General features: G+C 35.3%; 1 protein-coding gene across 19 annotated transcripts in view; it reads right to left on the bottom strand.

Annotated features, from left to right (window-relative positions):
• The window catches only part of FUT8 (fucosyltransferase 8), a 346719-nt gene that overhangs the window by 238862 nt on the left and 92370 nt on the right, over window positions 1-15487 (bottom strand). For 3 of the 19 annotated variants that reach the window (XM_073895367.1, XM_073895371.1, XM_073895374.1), the window contains exon 1: window positions 7831-7885. The exons of 15 other annotated variants lie outside the window; for them this stretch is intronic. The gene's annotated coding sequence lies outside the window, so the exon portion shown is untranslated. Of the gene's footprint in view, window positions 1-4647; window positions 4667-7830; window positions 7886-15487 lie in introns of those variants that run through there. One more of the 19 variants, XM_073895372.1, reaches the window with a different exon arrangement.

Here is a 15487-nt window from a genome sequence, read left to right as displayed (position 1 = left end):
TCCACAGAATGTACAACACCAAGAATGAACCCTAAGGGAAACTATGGATTTGGGTGCTTATTATACATCAATGTAGGTTCATCAATTACAACAAATGTCCATCAGGTTTTAATTATCCATATTAGTTATGTAAATTATTTGTAGTTATTTTTTCCTTCTAGTTAAAACCAGAAAACCAGTCTCTTCCTCTGTCCACCTATCTTCATAATAGTATGTGTTCTCAGTCTACCTTCCTTTGCTACCCTATTCCAAAAGACTACATTATTTGAATAATAAAGTAAAATATGATCTATTTATGACATGGGTGGGGTATGTTGATAATGAAAGAGTCTATGCATGTGTAGGGGCAGGGGATATACGACAAATTTCTATAACTTCCTCTCGATTTTGCTGTGAACATAAAACTGTTCTAAAAAAAAGTCTTTATTAACAAAAAGAAGAGGGGGTGCAAGAGGGGCACCTGGGTGGCTCAGTCAGTTAAGTGTCTGCCTTTGGCTCAGGTCATGATCCCTGCAGGGTCCTGGGATCACGCCCACTGTCGGGCTCCCTGCTCAGCGGGCAGTCTGCTTCTCCCTCTGCCTTTCTCCCTCCTTCCAGCTCGTGCTCTCACTCACTTGCACGTTCTCTCTCAAATGAATAAATTTTAAATTAAAAATAAATAAATAAATTTTAAAAAGAAGAAGGAAAAGGTAAGCTGCTATTATCCCTAGTAAGAGATTATTTTATAGGGGTCATCATAATGATCCTAAGACATGGTTGTTACTTATTTCCAAGTTGCAGTTGAGGAAACTAAGGTTTAATAACTTGTCTGGGCAAGTAATTTGCCCAGAGATAGTTAAGGAGCAGAGAACGGATTCAAGATGATACCTGTGACTCCAAAACCTGAACTCTTTACCTAGGCTAACTTCCAGAAACAGCAAGACAACAACAGTAGGTATAAAACCATTCCATAGTCATAACTACACTTTAGAAGAATTTTCCTGAATCATCCCCGGGTCAACCATGACCTAAGCATGTCTCACAAATGTTCCTATATGACTAAGAACTGGAAGGCATATACTATGATGGTGGCTAACAACAGGTAATTATAATAAGCAAAATTAAGTACAGGTTAACAAGTGAACTACTTTATATTAGGAATGTTCTACTAATAAATATAATACTTAATATTTAAAAGAGTACTTAATGTTTTCACAGCACTTTAAAATTACAAATTAGCAATAACTCCACGATGAGGGTCAGTATGACTGTTAACATTCCAGCAGACGATATGAATATAGACAAGTAAACAAAATCCAGTCTAAGTCATAAAGCTGTTTAACTCAAAAACATTACCATCTCAGTCTCGTGACTTCCCACATGTAAGGGCTATAATCCTTAGTTAAGAGTATAAGAAGCTACAAGGGGATGAATTCAAAACAACCAGAGACTTCTATATTTCATCCACGCAAAATATGAACATAATAAATATGCAATTCAAAGTTCTCCTTCATGATGCTTTCTACTCAAATTTTGTAAAATCTGCTTATGTTCCTAATGATTAAGTTTTCTGTATGAAATATTTATTTTTTAAAATATTCTGGACCTCTTCTCAAAGCATCTGTTTTCCCCTCATCTCAGTGCCTCCCAAATGGCCACCATTTTCTTTCTCCCAAGTACATTTCTAGCTTGCCTGTTCCAACCAGCTACCTCTAAAAATGGTTAAGCACTGGTTTCCACAAACCTTCCCCACTTGAACCACATTCACAACAAATACAACACAATTAGTCATGCAAAAAAAAGATATGTATACACTGATAACCTCCACATACCACCAAAACTACAAATTCAGAAAATGGAAATTACTAATGATAAAAGCATATTCTGTTCTGTTAAAACTGCACAGAGCAGAACCTATATTTTAACCTGATAACTCTCAACAAGTTAGTATAACTCTTGTGGCTGTTATTTAGTTTTATAAACCTTACAATTTGTAGGTAACTCTCTAGAAAGTTTTGAAATTAAATGCATTAAAATTAAGCTCTTAGCTAAATATATGATACATAATACAGAACAATATACAAATATAACTCAGCCAGAGTGAACAGATATATCCCATTTGCTCACCCTCTCCTTTAAGGAGAGAATACCTCTCCCATACAAACCAAAGAGGTTCTGATTCACTTGAACGCTACAGAGCTCAAGGAACCCCAGCACCACAGGAAGAAGCCAAAGCGATAATGCTTCCTTCTGCTGGAGATCCGTTGATTAAAACACATAAAAGGAGGTATCTCTACTATTTAAATTTTTACAAAGAATGCATATTATACTTTTGCAATTATGAAAGTTTTTTTTAACATTTTATTTATTTATTTGAGAAAGAGCAGAGATAGTGAAAGAGAGCACAAGCGGGGAGGAGAGGGAGAAGCGAGCCCCTTTGATGTGGGGCTCGATTCCAGCACTCTGGGATCATGACCTGAGCCAAAGGTAGCTGCTTAACAGACCGAGCCACCTAGGCATCCCAATTATGAAAGATTATTGTCATTTTTAAGTGGTAAATTTAATTAGATATATCCTTTTTTTTTTTTTGGAGGAAAAGGCAGATTTAGAAATTCCTGCCTGAGGAATGTAACCTTAAACATTAAAACCCACAAAAAGCAAATTAGTGAGGTTGTAAAGGGTTCCAGGCAGAGGCACAAAGTCACTAACAAACGCCATGTTTTAAGAGTAAGAACTGTGTGCTTCTCCTCCACAGCTCTGTCTACAGAAAAAGCATTGTAGTCTTTATATAAAACCAGAGCCCAGCACTTACGAGGTAGCAGAAATTCTCTGGAGTCCCCTAGAAGTCCCTCTAACTATGTAACACCCACAGAACCTCAAACAGCAGGAAGCCTAAACATTTGGTAAATCTTTCCCCATCCCTTCTTACTAAATATTAAAAATATATTCCCCTCCTGAGCAGATTCTCTAGACACAACTGAATAGTGAGTGATGTCTTTTTGGCCCCAGATCAACCTCCACTCTTTGTGTGCTATACACAGAGGGAGAATAAACCATCTATCTGTAATTCAATCAGAAATGTTTTATGAACATAACAAGAGAAACCAATCTTTTATCTTTTAATGGTTCATAAATGCACCATCGAGTAAGGTAGTCAGTAGCAAATGTGGCCATTCAGCATGTGAAATATGGCTAATTTGAACTGAGAAACTCTAAGTGTAAAATACACACTGATTTCATACTTACTAGGAACAATGCAAAATATTTCATTGATATTTTTATATTAATTGGTAGTCGAGATATTTTTAATATATTAGGTTAAATAAAATATATTATTAAAACTACTTTCACCCGTTTCTTTTTACCTTATTTAATGTGGCTACCAGAAAATTTAAAATTACATGCATGGCTCACATTATATTTCTATTGGACGATGCTGGTCTACAAACTAGTGATCAATCATAAGCTCTTATGAAACTATTTCTACGTCAACCTTTCATGACTATCTAGCAACATAAAGTCTAGTCATTACAATAGCCTAACCAAAATTCCCTTTCTCCCTGATTTGCAAAGTAGATTATATTCGTATTCAGGTTCCTTCCTTTCTGATACCTTCATTCAGTCTGAAAATGTTGAATAAATTCTATAATATTTCACCTCCTCTACCCCACCTCTGCCAACCAAGTTAATTAGTTGGCAGAGGCCTTAAAATATTCATATTTTAACTTTAATGAGTACCGTACTTAGAGAAGAGGAGGCTGAGAATTTCTCCTAATTCTCAGTATGTGGTAGTGTTAGAGTTTGGTATATAGAATCAAATACGCCTAGCATGAACCCTGCCTCTCATTGTGCAAAGCACTATAGCTCAGCTCCCTTGTCTGTAACAAGGATAAGTATTACCATTTAACATTAAATATTTCATTTAATTAATATTTACTATTAAAACATCAATACCATATGTATTTGTAAGGTAATAAAAGAAAAGCATTTAGAACAGGACCTGGAACTTCAATGTTAGTAAGTATTAGCTACTATCATTATTATCTCCTTTTTTGACTTGCTTCCTGAACCTATCATTCTCCTCTTCTATTTCTGGCTGCCCCATCAACAGGTTCTCTCCTTATTCAAGCCTGTAGCATATCTAATAAAATGTAAAAAACACAGAACAGCAGATGGAGCAGAAGGTCATTTGGTCTGACAAAAACAAAGAATGAATAAGAAATAGAAACTCTAAGTGTAGAGTTCTTAACGAAGTTCACGTAAGAAAGTGTACTTCATCACATAATAGAAAGATTCCTCACTATGAGAAACAGTCAAGCTAATTCTGGGACCCTGTAAAAGTTATCTTCAAGGGTGTTGGACAGATGTTCCTCAAGCTTCCCTTCAATCATCCTGTATGTCCCTGTCAAGGGATCCAACCCGGATGTTAAAATCTAGAACCTATCCCATTGACAATACTCATCAAATCTAAAATTACACATTCTTTGTGACACTTTGATTCAGCTACGGATTCATGTCTGTACACCTAAAAAATCAGTAAGCTCCCATCTGCAAATATTAAAAAGCCCAAGTTTAGACTTTCACCACATTGTAATGCAAGTTAAAAATCTTCCCACTCTTAAAGGCTCAAAAAGCAGAAGATACATAAGAAAAGGTCAAAATACTCACTTTGTCACTTGTGGCATACCATGTCTCATGGACTTCGTTCTAGCAGATTCAGGGGTATAGCTCTTTAACTTAAGCCACAATCTGGGTCAGCTGAACCTCTCATTACCCTTTTCATATTCTGTCATACACTATAGACATTTGCATTATAGATTTTGTTTCTTCCCCAAATTAGAACTCTATCTTCGTGAATTCAAAAGTCTACAACCCTGGTTCTGACCTATTGGATACTCAAGTATTTGTCAAGCTGGACTGAATCTATAGTTACAAAAAAATACATTATTTACCTCTGTGAAGTCTTCAGTTATTAAAACATTTTCATGTGATTTCATTTTATTGTCCCAACAATCTTATAGTCACAACCAAGACCTAATCTCACTTTTCATGAAGTACCTTAACTGAAGCTCAGAAGTCAAAGTAATTCAAAATTATTCACTTTTGTATATCTTAAATACACAAACTTTAAATCCAAGACTATGCTGGTCATTGGTGACAAACCCAGAACTGCACTGAACTGTTATCACACCACACCACACTAGCGCCTTTTTCAGAGAGAACCAGCAGAGGAAGGAGAAAGACGAAAGAGAGAGTGACAACATCAAGTTCTGGTAATAAGATAAATAGCCAGTCCCTAAATAAAATTAAACTGCTTTTCACATTTCATTTTTCCTATCTTTATAAAGCTTCAGTTTTATTTTCCCTCCTAATAGTTTCTGTTAAGTTTCTTCCTTTATTTTCACATAATTAGCTGTATCTTCATCATCAAAATATACTCAATCTCAAATAAGCCAATCTATGTTTTAAGTTATGTAATTTTGTAAATACAGCTCTTTATTCTGCCTTAATGAATGTATTTAACTATTCATTTGAATTCAGCAGTATTCTCTGAAATGGCTTTTGTTCAATTTTATTCCTCTAAAATTAACCTACTATATAAGTCCACATTCTGCTGATACTCCCACTTAGACTCATGTGAGGAAAGAACCAGCAGTTTCTCTCTAAAAGTACCTACAATGAGCAATCAATCGACATTAGCTGACATCCAAGATTCTAAGAGCAAAGTTAACTTGCTCCTGAGTTCATTTGAAGAATGTCCTATAAATCTCCTATTTAATCAATGACAATGTAATTCACTCAACTTCTTTGAATCTGTTTCCTCATGTAGAAGAAAACTGGTCTAGAGCTTTGGAATTTCTTTAAGATCTAAAGAGTTCCTGAGTCTGGAGATTTAAATCCAAGTTTATTTACCCTCTAAAAGTTGATTTCTCTTTTTTTTAAGATTTAATTTATTTATTTGAGAGAGAGAGAGAGAAGAGAGAGAGAGCACAAGCAGGCAGAGGGGCAATGGGAGAGAGAGAAAGAGACTCACTGTTGAGCAGGGAGCCCCACACAGGGATCGATTCCAGGACCCTGGGATCATGACCTGAGCTGAAGGCAGACGCTTAACTGACTGAGCCACCCAGGCACTTCTAAAAGTTGATTTCTTAAATTAATGCACATATTTGTATCTTTTCTACCCACTGTTGCAGGTAAGAACCATATATCTTTGTAACCCTATCCCTTTGAACATGGTGGTATATACATATAGATAGGTTTCATTTGCTCTTCTGCCTAAAAGTGTTAAATTGTTAACTTTGGCAGAAGACTTCTTGAATATCCCTATGTGTGATTCAACCAGAAATAACTACAATTTTAAAACAAATTCTGAGAATACAACACTGCAAAATTATGGTTAGAATCCAAGTTAAGTTATTGTAGCCCATGACTGACATTTAGCATAACTAACATCTGCAAAGGAGATGGCAATTAACTGAGACAAGGAGTTTGGCCCCAAACCTTGCTCTTAGACATAGTTTTTCATAACCTTTATAGCCAATCTCTGACTAACTGAAAACCAGACCTCAGAATGACATCCATATCCCTAGATCATAAAGCTATAGGAAGGATGAGAGGAGCACTAACAAGGATGTATATTTAACTTCTGATTTATCATAACAGAACTTTCTCCAATAATTAAGAGCTGTATCAAATTTGTTTTTAGACAAGGTTAAAGTCAATTTCCTATTAGAGTAAAATTTGAAGAAATATTTTTGAAAAAAATTTGAAGTAAAATTTCAAGAAAAACATAGATGTAAGGTGTTACAGATTTCCAGTCAACTTGTAATAATAGCAGCATTAGCTCAAATTTAAATTTAAAAACTATTATCCCCCTGAGAAGTTTTAGCAGATGCCTGAGCCTTGATAAAAATCAATAAACTATGTTTGGAATACACATATATCTATAAAATTAAATACAGAAACAAGCTGATAAAAGTCATTTAACTGTGCATAGAGCAGTAAAACTAAAAAGGTTTCGAAAACCTTAACGAAGAGTCACATATAATCATCACATCTGCATGCAGTTAAACATATGGCACTCCAGTTTCGGGAATCCTGAGCTCACCAAAACTTTTACAACTAAATTTGGGTTACTTGGGGTGAGGGAAAGAGATGCAAAAAGGGAGTGGAGCCTTTAAAAACCCCTATTTTGACTAAATCTGCAGCTGTAATTACAGCTGTTCTGAAGCTTTCTTGGAACTGCCTAATTACTTTTTTTTTTAAATAACAACTAAAAGTAGGCTTAATGAACTGAACAATGATAGGAGGACTTCATAGTTAAAAGCTATTTTTTATATAAAATTAATTTCCTATTGTTTTTGCTCTGCAACTAAAAGATAAAAATTGTTATATAAGTCCAAGAGGCTTTCTCAGTTTCCTTGGGTTTTGGAATTTTTAATTTTTTAACATTAAAAAGTATATTAGAAAGTAGACTGCACTTCTTTCCTTTTGTAATTTTGCAGAAACTCTCATATTATGTTTCTTCTCCTTCCCCATGCCACCTATTTTATGTAACTATGAGACCAGTCTATGACACAAATTACATATATGTATGATATCAATAAACAATACAAGCCTTTTGTTATCATTCTAAATATACTGTAGTCCCCCCTACTTTTCCACAGGGTATATATACATTTCAAGACCCCCAGTGAATTGAAATCACAGACAGCACCAAGCCCTATATATACTATTTTTGTTCCTATACATGTATACCTATGATAAAGTTTAATTTATAAATTAGACACAGTAAGAAATTAACAATAACTAAAAATAAAATAGAATTATAATATGCTATGATAAAAATACCATGAATGTGGTTTCTCTTTCTGAAAATATCTTATCACCCCTCTTCTTGTAATGATGTGAGATGATACAATGCCTACATGATGAGATAAACTGAAGTGAATGACATAGGCATTGTGACATAGCATTAGGCTACTTACTGGCCTTCTGACATCAGAAGGAGGACCATCTGCTTCTGGACTATGGTTGACTGTGGATAACTAAAACTGTGAAAAGGAAAACTGTGGATAAGGGGAACTACTGTATTCTCTAATGGTATATTTACTGAAAAGACTTATATCATGCAGCAATACAAATGAAGTTACATACCTTTGAAGACTATCTTTGTGTTATATTTTAGATATGACTGGTGTCTCTGTTAATTCCTTGGAATAATTATTCATTCAAAAAGATAACATTTGAAAATCACAACTCTGATTCCAGTTGAAGATGATGACAAGATCCTGAACTCACCTCCTCCCAGAGACATAGTGAACCTACATCTAAACATGAAACAAGTCCCTCTGAAAGAAATCTAGAAACTAGCTGCGTGACTACTACACATAGAACACATAAAAAACATACACTGAATGGGTAGGAAAGGCTGAGAAACACTCTTTCCATAAACCCCACTCCCAGCACAGCAACATACAACTGGGAGAGTAAAGATTTTCTGGGGCACTTGGGTGGCTCAGTTGGTTAAGCATCCAACTCCTGGTTTCAGCTCAGGTCATGATCTCAGGGTCGTGAGATGGAGGCCCCTGTGGGGCTCCATGCTGAAATTCTTTCTCTCTCCTTCTCCTTCCCCCACTCCCCTCCCCTGCTGGTGTGAGCACTTGTGTACATTCTCTCTCAAATAAATAAATAAAATCTTAAAAAAAAAAAAAGACTAAAGGGTTTCAACCCAACATCCAGTGCCACTTTTAAGACTTCCAACTCAGGGATGGGCCCCCAAAACATCTAGCTCTGAAAGCCAATGGGGCTTGTGTCCACAAGACCTAGAAAACTAAAGCAAACAAAGAAACAGTTCTTGGTGGGCGCCACAGACTCACTGTGACTATGCCCCCAAGGCTCAGCACAGAGGCAACAGATAAAAATGCCCACCTACCATTCTTTCCTGAAACCCACCTATATGCCTATCTTAAATTGTGCAGCCTGAGGGCCAGGTTTCTCATTTAACACACATTTAGGGACAAATTGAAATCCTCCCCAGAAACCAGGGAGGCCAGTGGGCACCATCTTTGCATTCTCTCTCTGCCCAGCTCCCACTCACTGATATCTTCCTGAAAGGAATTTGTATATACATCCAGTGCCTGGCTTTTGCAACTGCTGCCCAAAGAACATACCCCTTGATAGCCTAACTCTGGTGGCCAGTGGGGCTTGCATTAGCAGACTCAACAGGATTGTAGCAAACAAATAAATACTTCTTAAGTGGCTAACTCCCCAGGGCTCGATGCACAGGGAGCAGACAGAAACACCCATCTCCCAGTCATTCCCAGTAAGAGACCAATTTACATACTTTAAAAGCTGCTGTCAGAGGATGAGGCTTCTAATTTAGCACAGATGTGCAGAGAGATGTCGATCCTGCGTGAAAACTGGGAAACCAGCAGACACCATCTCTGCATTCTCCCAGTAGATCACTACAAATCACAAATAGCTTCCTGGAAGGAGCTTATACACACATCTGGTACTATGAGTACTACGGCTACCACCCAGGGGATGCACTCCTTGATTGGTTGGTTCTGGCAGCCTGCAGGGATTGCATTCATAGGTCCCACAAGACAGCAGCAAACAAAAAAAACAGTTCTCAACTGGCTAACCCCCAGGGCTCAGAACAGACAGAGGAGACAGAAACACCCAGACCCCAGTTTTTCCCTAGAACACATCTACTTGCATACTTTAAAAGCTGCTGAGGATCCAGCTTTCATTCAGCCTGCACACAGTTCGATGACTGATCCTCCACTTGAGGACATAAAGATCTTGGCATACTCTCAGCTATTGGGAGCCATGAAGAAGGCAGCTTGGACAATCACAAAGGTTTGAGAGACAACCAAGAGCTAGGGCCAGGCTGAATGATAAGATTCATCATCTACAGGAGACCATTCCATCAAGACTGGGAGATGTGACCGTTTCATCTAATGCACAGAAGCCAACACAGAGAGTTAAGGAAAATGAAGAAACAGAGAAATATGTTACAAATGAACAAGACAAAACTTCTGAAACAGACCTTAATAAAAGGGAAATAAGTGACTTACCTGATCAAGAGTACAAAATAATGCTCAAAAAGACACTCACCAAGATCAGGAGAATAATGCATGAATTAAATGAGAATTTCAACAAAGAGATTAAAAATATAGGAAAGTACCAAACAAATCAAAGAGCTGAATAATTAAATAAGTGAACTAAAATATTCAATAAAGGGATTTAACAGCAGATTAGATCAGTGGAAGAAAGCATCAGCAAACTTGAAGACAGGACAGTGGAATTCACCCAATTAGAGAAGTAAAGAGAAAAAAGAATGAAAAAGAGTGAATGTAGCTTCAGAGAATTATGGGACGCCATCAAATATACCAATATATGTGTTATGTGGTCCCAGAAGGCAAAGAAAAAGAGAAAGGGGCTGAAAGCCTATTTGAATAAATAATGGCTGAAAACTTGCCTAACACAGGAAAAGAAACAAACATCCTACAAAATTTCAAAGAAGATAAATCTAAACCAACACACATTATAATTAAATTGTCAAAAGTTAAAGACAAGGACAGAATCTTAAAAGTAGCAAAAGAAAAACTTATGTTACATAAAAGGGAATCACCATAAGACTATCCGGAAATTTTTCAGCAAAATCTGAAAATTTTTTGCAGGTGAGAAGGAAGTGGAATGAAAGTCATGAAAGAAAAAACTACCAATCCAATATATTCTCCCCAGCAAAGTTGTCCTTCAGAGTTGTAGGCAAGAGAGTTTTCCAGGAAAGTAAAAGCTTAAGGAGTTCATCGATACTAGACCAGCTTTATAATAAATGTTAAGACAACTTCTTCAAGCTGCAAACAAAAGGATGCTTATTAGCAACAACAAATCTCCCTGGTAAAAGTAAATACATAGTTAAATTCAGATTAATGTAATTTGTAATGAAGGTAGGTAAATCACTTGTGAATCTAGTATGAAGACTCAGAGATAAAACTAGTAAAAATAACAATTTGTTAATGTATACATAATTGGATACATAATTTGTTAATGGATACACAAGGTAAAACGATGTAAATTATGACATCAAAAACAAAATGTATGGGGGTAGAGTAAAAATAGAGAGTGTTAGTATACATTTGACATAAGTTGCTACCAACTTAAAATAGACTGCTACAAATATAAGCCTCAGGGTAACCACAAAGTAAAAACCTGTAACAGATACACAAAAGATAAAGAAATCTAAGCATACCACTACAGAAAATCATCAAATGACAAAGAAAGAGATAAAAGGAACAAAGGAATTACAATACAGCCAGGAAACAATTAACAAAATGACAATAATAAATCCACATCTATCAATAATTACTTTAAATGTAAGTGGACTAAGTTCTCTTATATATCTTAAGGATATATACAGACGAAAGTAAAGGAATGGAAAAAGATATTCTAGGCAAATGGAAACCAAAAGGGAGCAAGAATAGTTACACTTATATCAGACAATATAGCCTTCAAAGCAAAAGACTGCAAGAGGAGACAAAGAAGGTAATTATATAAGGTTAAAGGGGTCAATCCAACAAGTGGTTGTAACATTTTTAAATATTTATCTACCCAACACAGAAGTACCTAAACTTATAAAGCAAATAATAATACAGCTGAAGGGAGAAATAGACAGCAACACAACAATTGTAGAAACTTCAACACCCCACTTTCAACAATGGATAGATCATCTAGAAAGAATATCAATATGGAAACACTGTACTTAAACTACACATTTGACCAAAAGGCCTCAAGAGAAATTTACAGAACATTCCACTCAACAGCAGCAGAATACTTAATTACCCATGGAACACTCTCCAGGATACATCATGTTAGGCCACAAAACAAGTCTTAATAAATTCAAGAAAAATAAATCATATCAAGCATCTTTTCTATAGTATAAAACTAGAAATCAATTACAAGAAGAAACCTGAAAAATTCACAAATACATGAAGATTAAACAACATGCTACTAACGCTAACAAATGGGTCCAAGAAGAAATAAAAAATATCTATGGGCAAATTAATGTGGAAATACACAATATAAAAGCTTAAGGGCTACAGGAAAAGCAGTTCTAAGAGGTAAGTTCATAGCACTAAATACCCACATTAAGAAAAAAAGAAAAAGCTCAAATAAACAACCTAAATTTACTCATCAAGGAACTAAAGAAGAATTTTAAAAAGAACTAAAAAAATAATAACAAACTTAACCCCAAGTTTATTAAAAAAAAAAAAATTCCACAAATTAGAGTGGAAATAAATGAAACAGAAACAAAAAAGATAATAGAAAAAATAATGAAACTAAGAACTGGTTTTTTGAAAAGATAAACAAAATAGACAACATTTAGCTAGACTAACCAAGAAAATGTGAAAGAACTCAAATAAAATTATAAATGAATGAGGAGACATTACTAATGGTATCACACATATATAAAGGATCATGAGACTACTACAAACAATTACATACAACAAATTGGACATCCTAAGAAAGGGACAAATTCCTAGAAATATACCAACCTACCACGACTGAATCATGAAGAAAGAAAATCTCAACAGACCAATTACTAGTAAGAAGATTTAATCAGTAATCAAAAACCTTCCTACAGGACCAGATGGCTTCACTGGTAAATTCTACCAAACATTTAAAAAGAATTATTATCAATCCTTTTCAAACTTCCAAAAACCTAAGAGAAGGGAATATTTCCAAATTCATTTTATGAAGCCAGCATTATCCTTATAATCAAAACCAAACAAGGACACTACAAAAAGGAAGCCTCCAGGGCAATATCCCTGATGAATATGAATGCAAAAATTCTCAATAAAATATTAGTAAGCAGAATTCAACAACACATTAAAAGGATCATACACCATGGGTTTTATCCCTGGGATGCAAGGATGGTTCAATATAGGTAAATCTGTAAATGTAATACCACACACAAAACAACGGATAAAAGTCATATTGGGGCACCTGGGTGCTCAGTTGAGCATCCAACTCCTGATTTTGGCTCAGGTCATGATCTCAGGGTTGTGAGATCAAGCCCACATCAAGCTCTTACACCAGGCATGAAGCCTGCGTAAGATTCTCTCTCTCCCTCTGCCCCTCCCCACCCTGCCCTCCCCCCAAAAAATCATATTATCATCTCAACAGATGAAGAAAACATTTAACAAAATTCAGCATTCATGATTAAAAACTCAACGAAATGAATATAGTGGGAACATACCTCAACATGAAAAGGCCACATATGACAAGCCCACAGCTAACATCATACTCAACAGTGAAAAGTTGAAAGTTTTTCCTCTAAGGTCAGGAACAAGACAAGGATGCTCACTCTCACCACTGTCATTCAACACAGTACTGGAAATCCTAGCCAGAACCATTAGGCAAGAAAAATAAATAAGACATCTAAATTGAAAAGGAGTTAGTAAAACTCATTATTTGCAGATGACATATTATATATAGAAAATACTAAGACTCCACCAAAAAACTGGTAGAACCAATCAACGGATTCAGTAAAAATGTATGATACAAAATCAGAACACAAATACCAGTTGTGTTTATATACACTAACAACACACTAGCAGAAAGAATAATTAAGAAAATCCCATTCACAATTGCATCAAAAAAACACTTAGGAATAAATTTAGCAAAGGAGGTAAAAGATTTGTACATGAAAACTATAAGACACTGACGAAAGAAACTGGAGAAGACATAAATAAATGGAAATCACAAATAAATCTGTGCTCACAAATTAGAATATTGTTAAAATGTCCAAACATCCTAATGCAATCTACAAATTCGATGCAATCCCTATCAAAATTCCAATGGCTTTTTTTCTCAGAAATAGAACCAACAATACCCAAATTTGTACTGAACCACAAAAAACTCCAAATAGCTAAAGCAATCTTGAGAAAGAACAAAGCTAAAGGCCTCCCACTTCCTCATTTCAAATTATACTACAAATTACTATATATAGTAATCAAAACAGTACAATACTGGCATTAAAATAGATATACAAATCAATGAAGCAGAGAGCTCAGAAATAAACTCATGCATATATGGTTAATTAATAAACTCTTGCATATATGGTCAATTAATATTTGACAAGCCAAGAATATACAATGGGAAAAGGTAGTCTCTTCAAGAAAAGGTGCTGGGAAAACTGGACAGCCACAGCCAAAAGAATGAAACAACACAGACAAAAATCAACTCAAAATGACCTGAAACTGTAAGGAGGTAAGCTGTAGGAGGTAAGCTCCTTGACATCAATCTTGACAATGATTTTTTCAATTTCAAAACACAGAAAGTAAAGGTGACAAAAACACAATAAACAAATGGGACAATGTCAAACTAAAAAAGTTTCTGGGCAGCAGGGAGCAGCAGCAGCTCTTCCTTCAATAAAACCACCATTTTGCCAAAAAAAAAAAAATAAAGCTTCTGTACAGCAAGGGAAATCATCAACAAAATGAAGAGAAAACCTACAGAATGGGAAAACCTACAGAATTGTTAAATAAATCTGACTTAAAAACAATATTTTTCCATAGAAGACCTACAAATGGCTATCAGGTATGTAAAAAGGTGGCTCAGCATCACTAGTCATCACCAAATACAAATCAAAACTACAATGAGATATCACCTCACACCTGTTAGAATGGCTATTACAAAAAAAGAAACGTAATTTAACAAGTGTTGGTGAGGATGTGGACAAAGGAGAACCCTTGTTCACTGCTGGTGGCAATGTAAACTGATGTAGCATACTATGGAGAATGTATGGAGGTTTCCTCAAAAAAATCAAAAACAGAATTACCCAAATGATCCAGGACAGGATCAGTGCACTCCCATGTTTACTGCAGTATTATTCACAATAGCCAAAATATGGAAACAACCTAAGTATCCACCCAGAGATGAAAGGATAAAGATGTGGGGTGTGTATGTGTATGTGTGTGTATGTATGTATTTACATATATATGTATATATACAATATTATTCAGCCATGAGAAAAAAAGAAATCCTGCCATTTCCAACAATATGAATAAATCTTAAGAGCATTATACTAAGTGAAATAAGCCAGACAGAGAAAATACTGTATGGTATCACTTATACGTGGAATCTACAAAAAAAAAAAAAAAAAAAAAAAAATCCAACTCATACTAACAGAAGGTAGAAAAGTGGCTGCCAGGGACTGGGTGGCACAGGAAATAGGGAGAAGTTGATAAAGGAGTATAGACTTCCAGCTATCAGATGTACAAAGTCTGAGAATCTAATGTAAAGCATGGTTACTATAGTTGATAACACTGCACTATATAATTACTAAGAAAGAATATATGAAGTCACCATGTATACTTTAAACATTTTATGATATTTGTCAATTATACCTCAATAAAGCTGAAAACAACTAAAAAAAATCACAAATCCATGGAACTTTTAAAATGATTTGTTAATTATTAAAATGTCCTAAATGACT

The sequence above is a fragment of the Callorhinus ursinus genome, unplaced genomic scaffold, assembly GCF_003265705.2.
Source record: "Callorhinus ursinus isolate GAN/ISIS: 27379988/994484 unplaced genomic scaffold, GSC_fseal_2.0 scaffold8, whole genome shotgun sequence".
NCBI lineage: Eukaryota > Metazoa > Chordata > Mammalia > Carnivora > Otariidae > Callorhinus > Callorhinus ursinus.
This window is presented reverse-complemented; position numbering and strand designations above follow the sequence as displayed.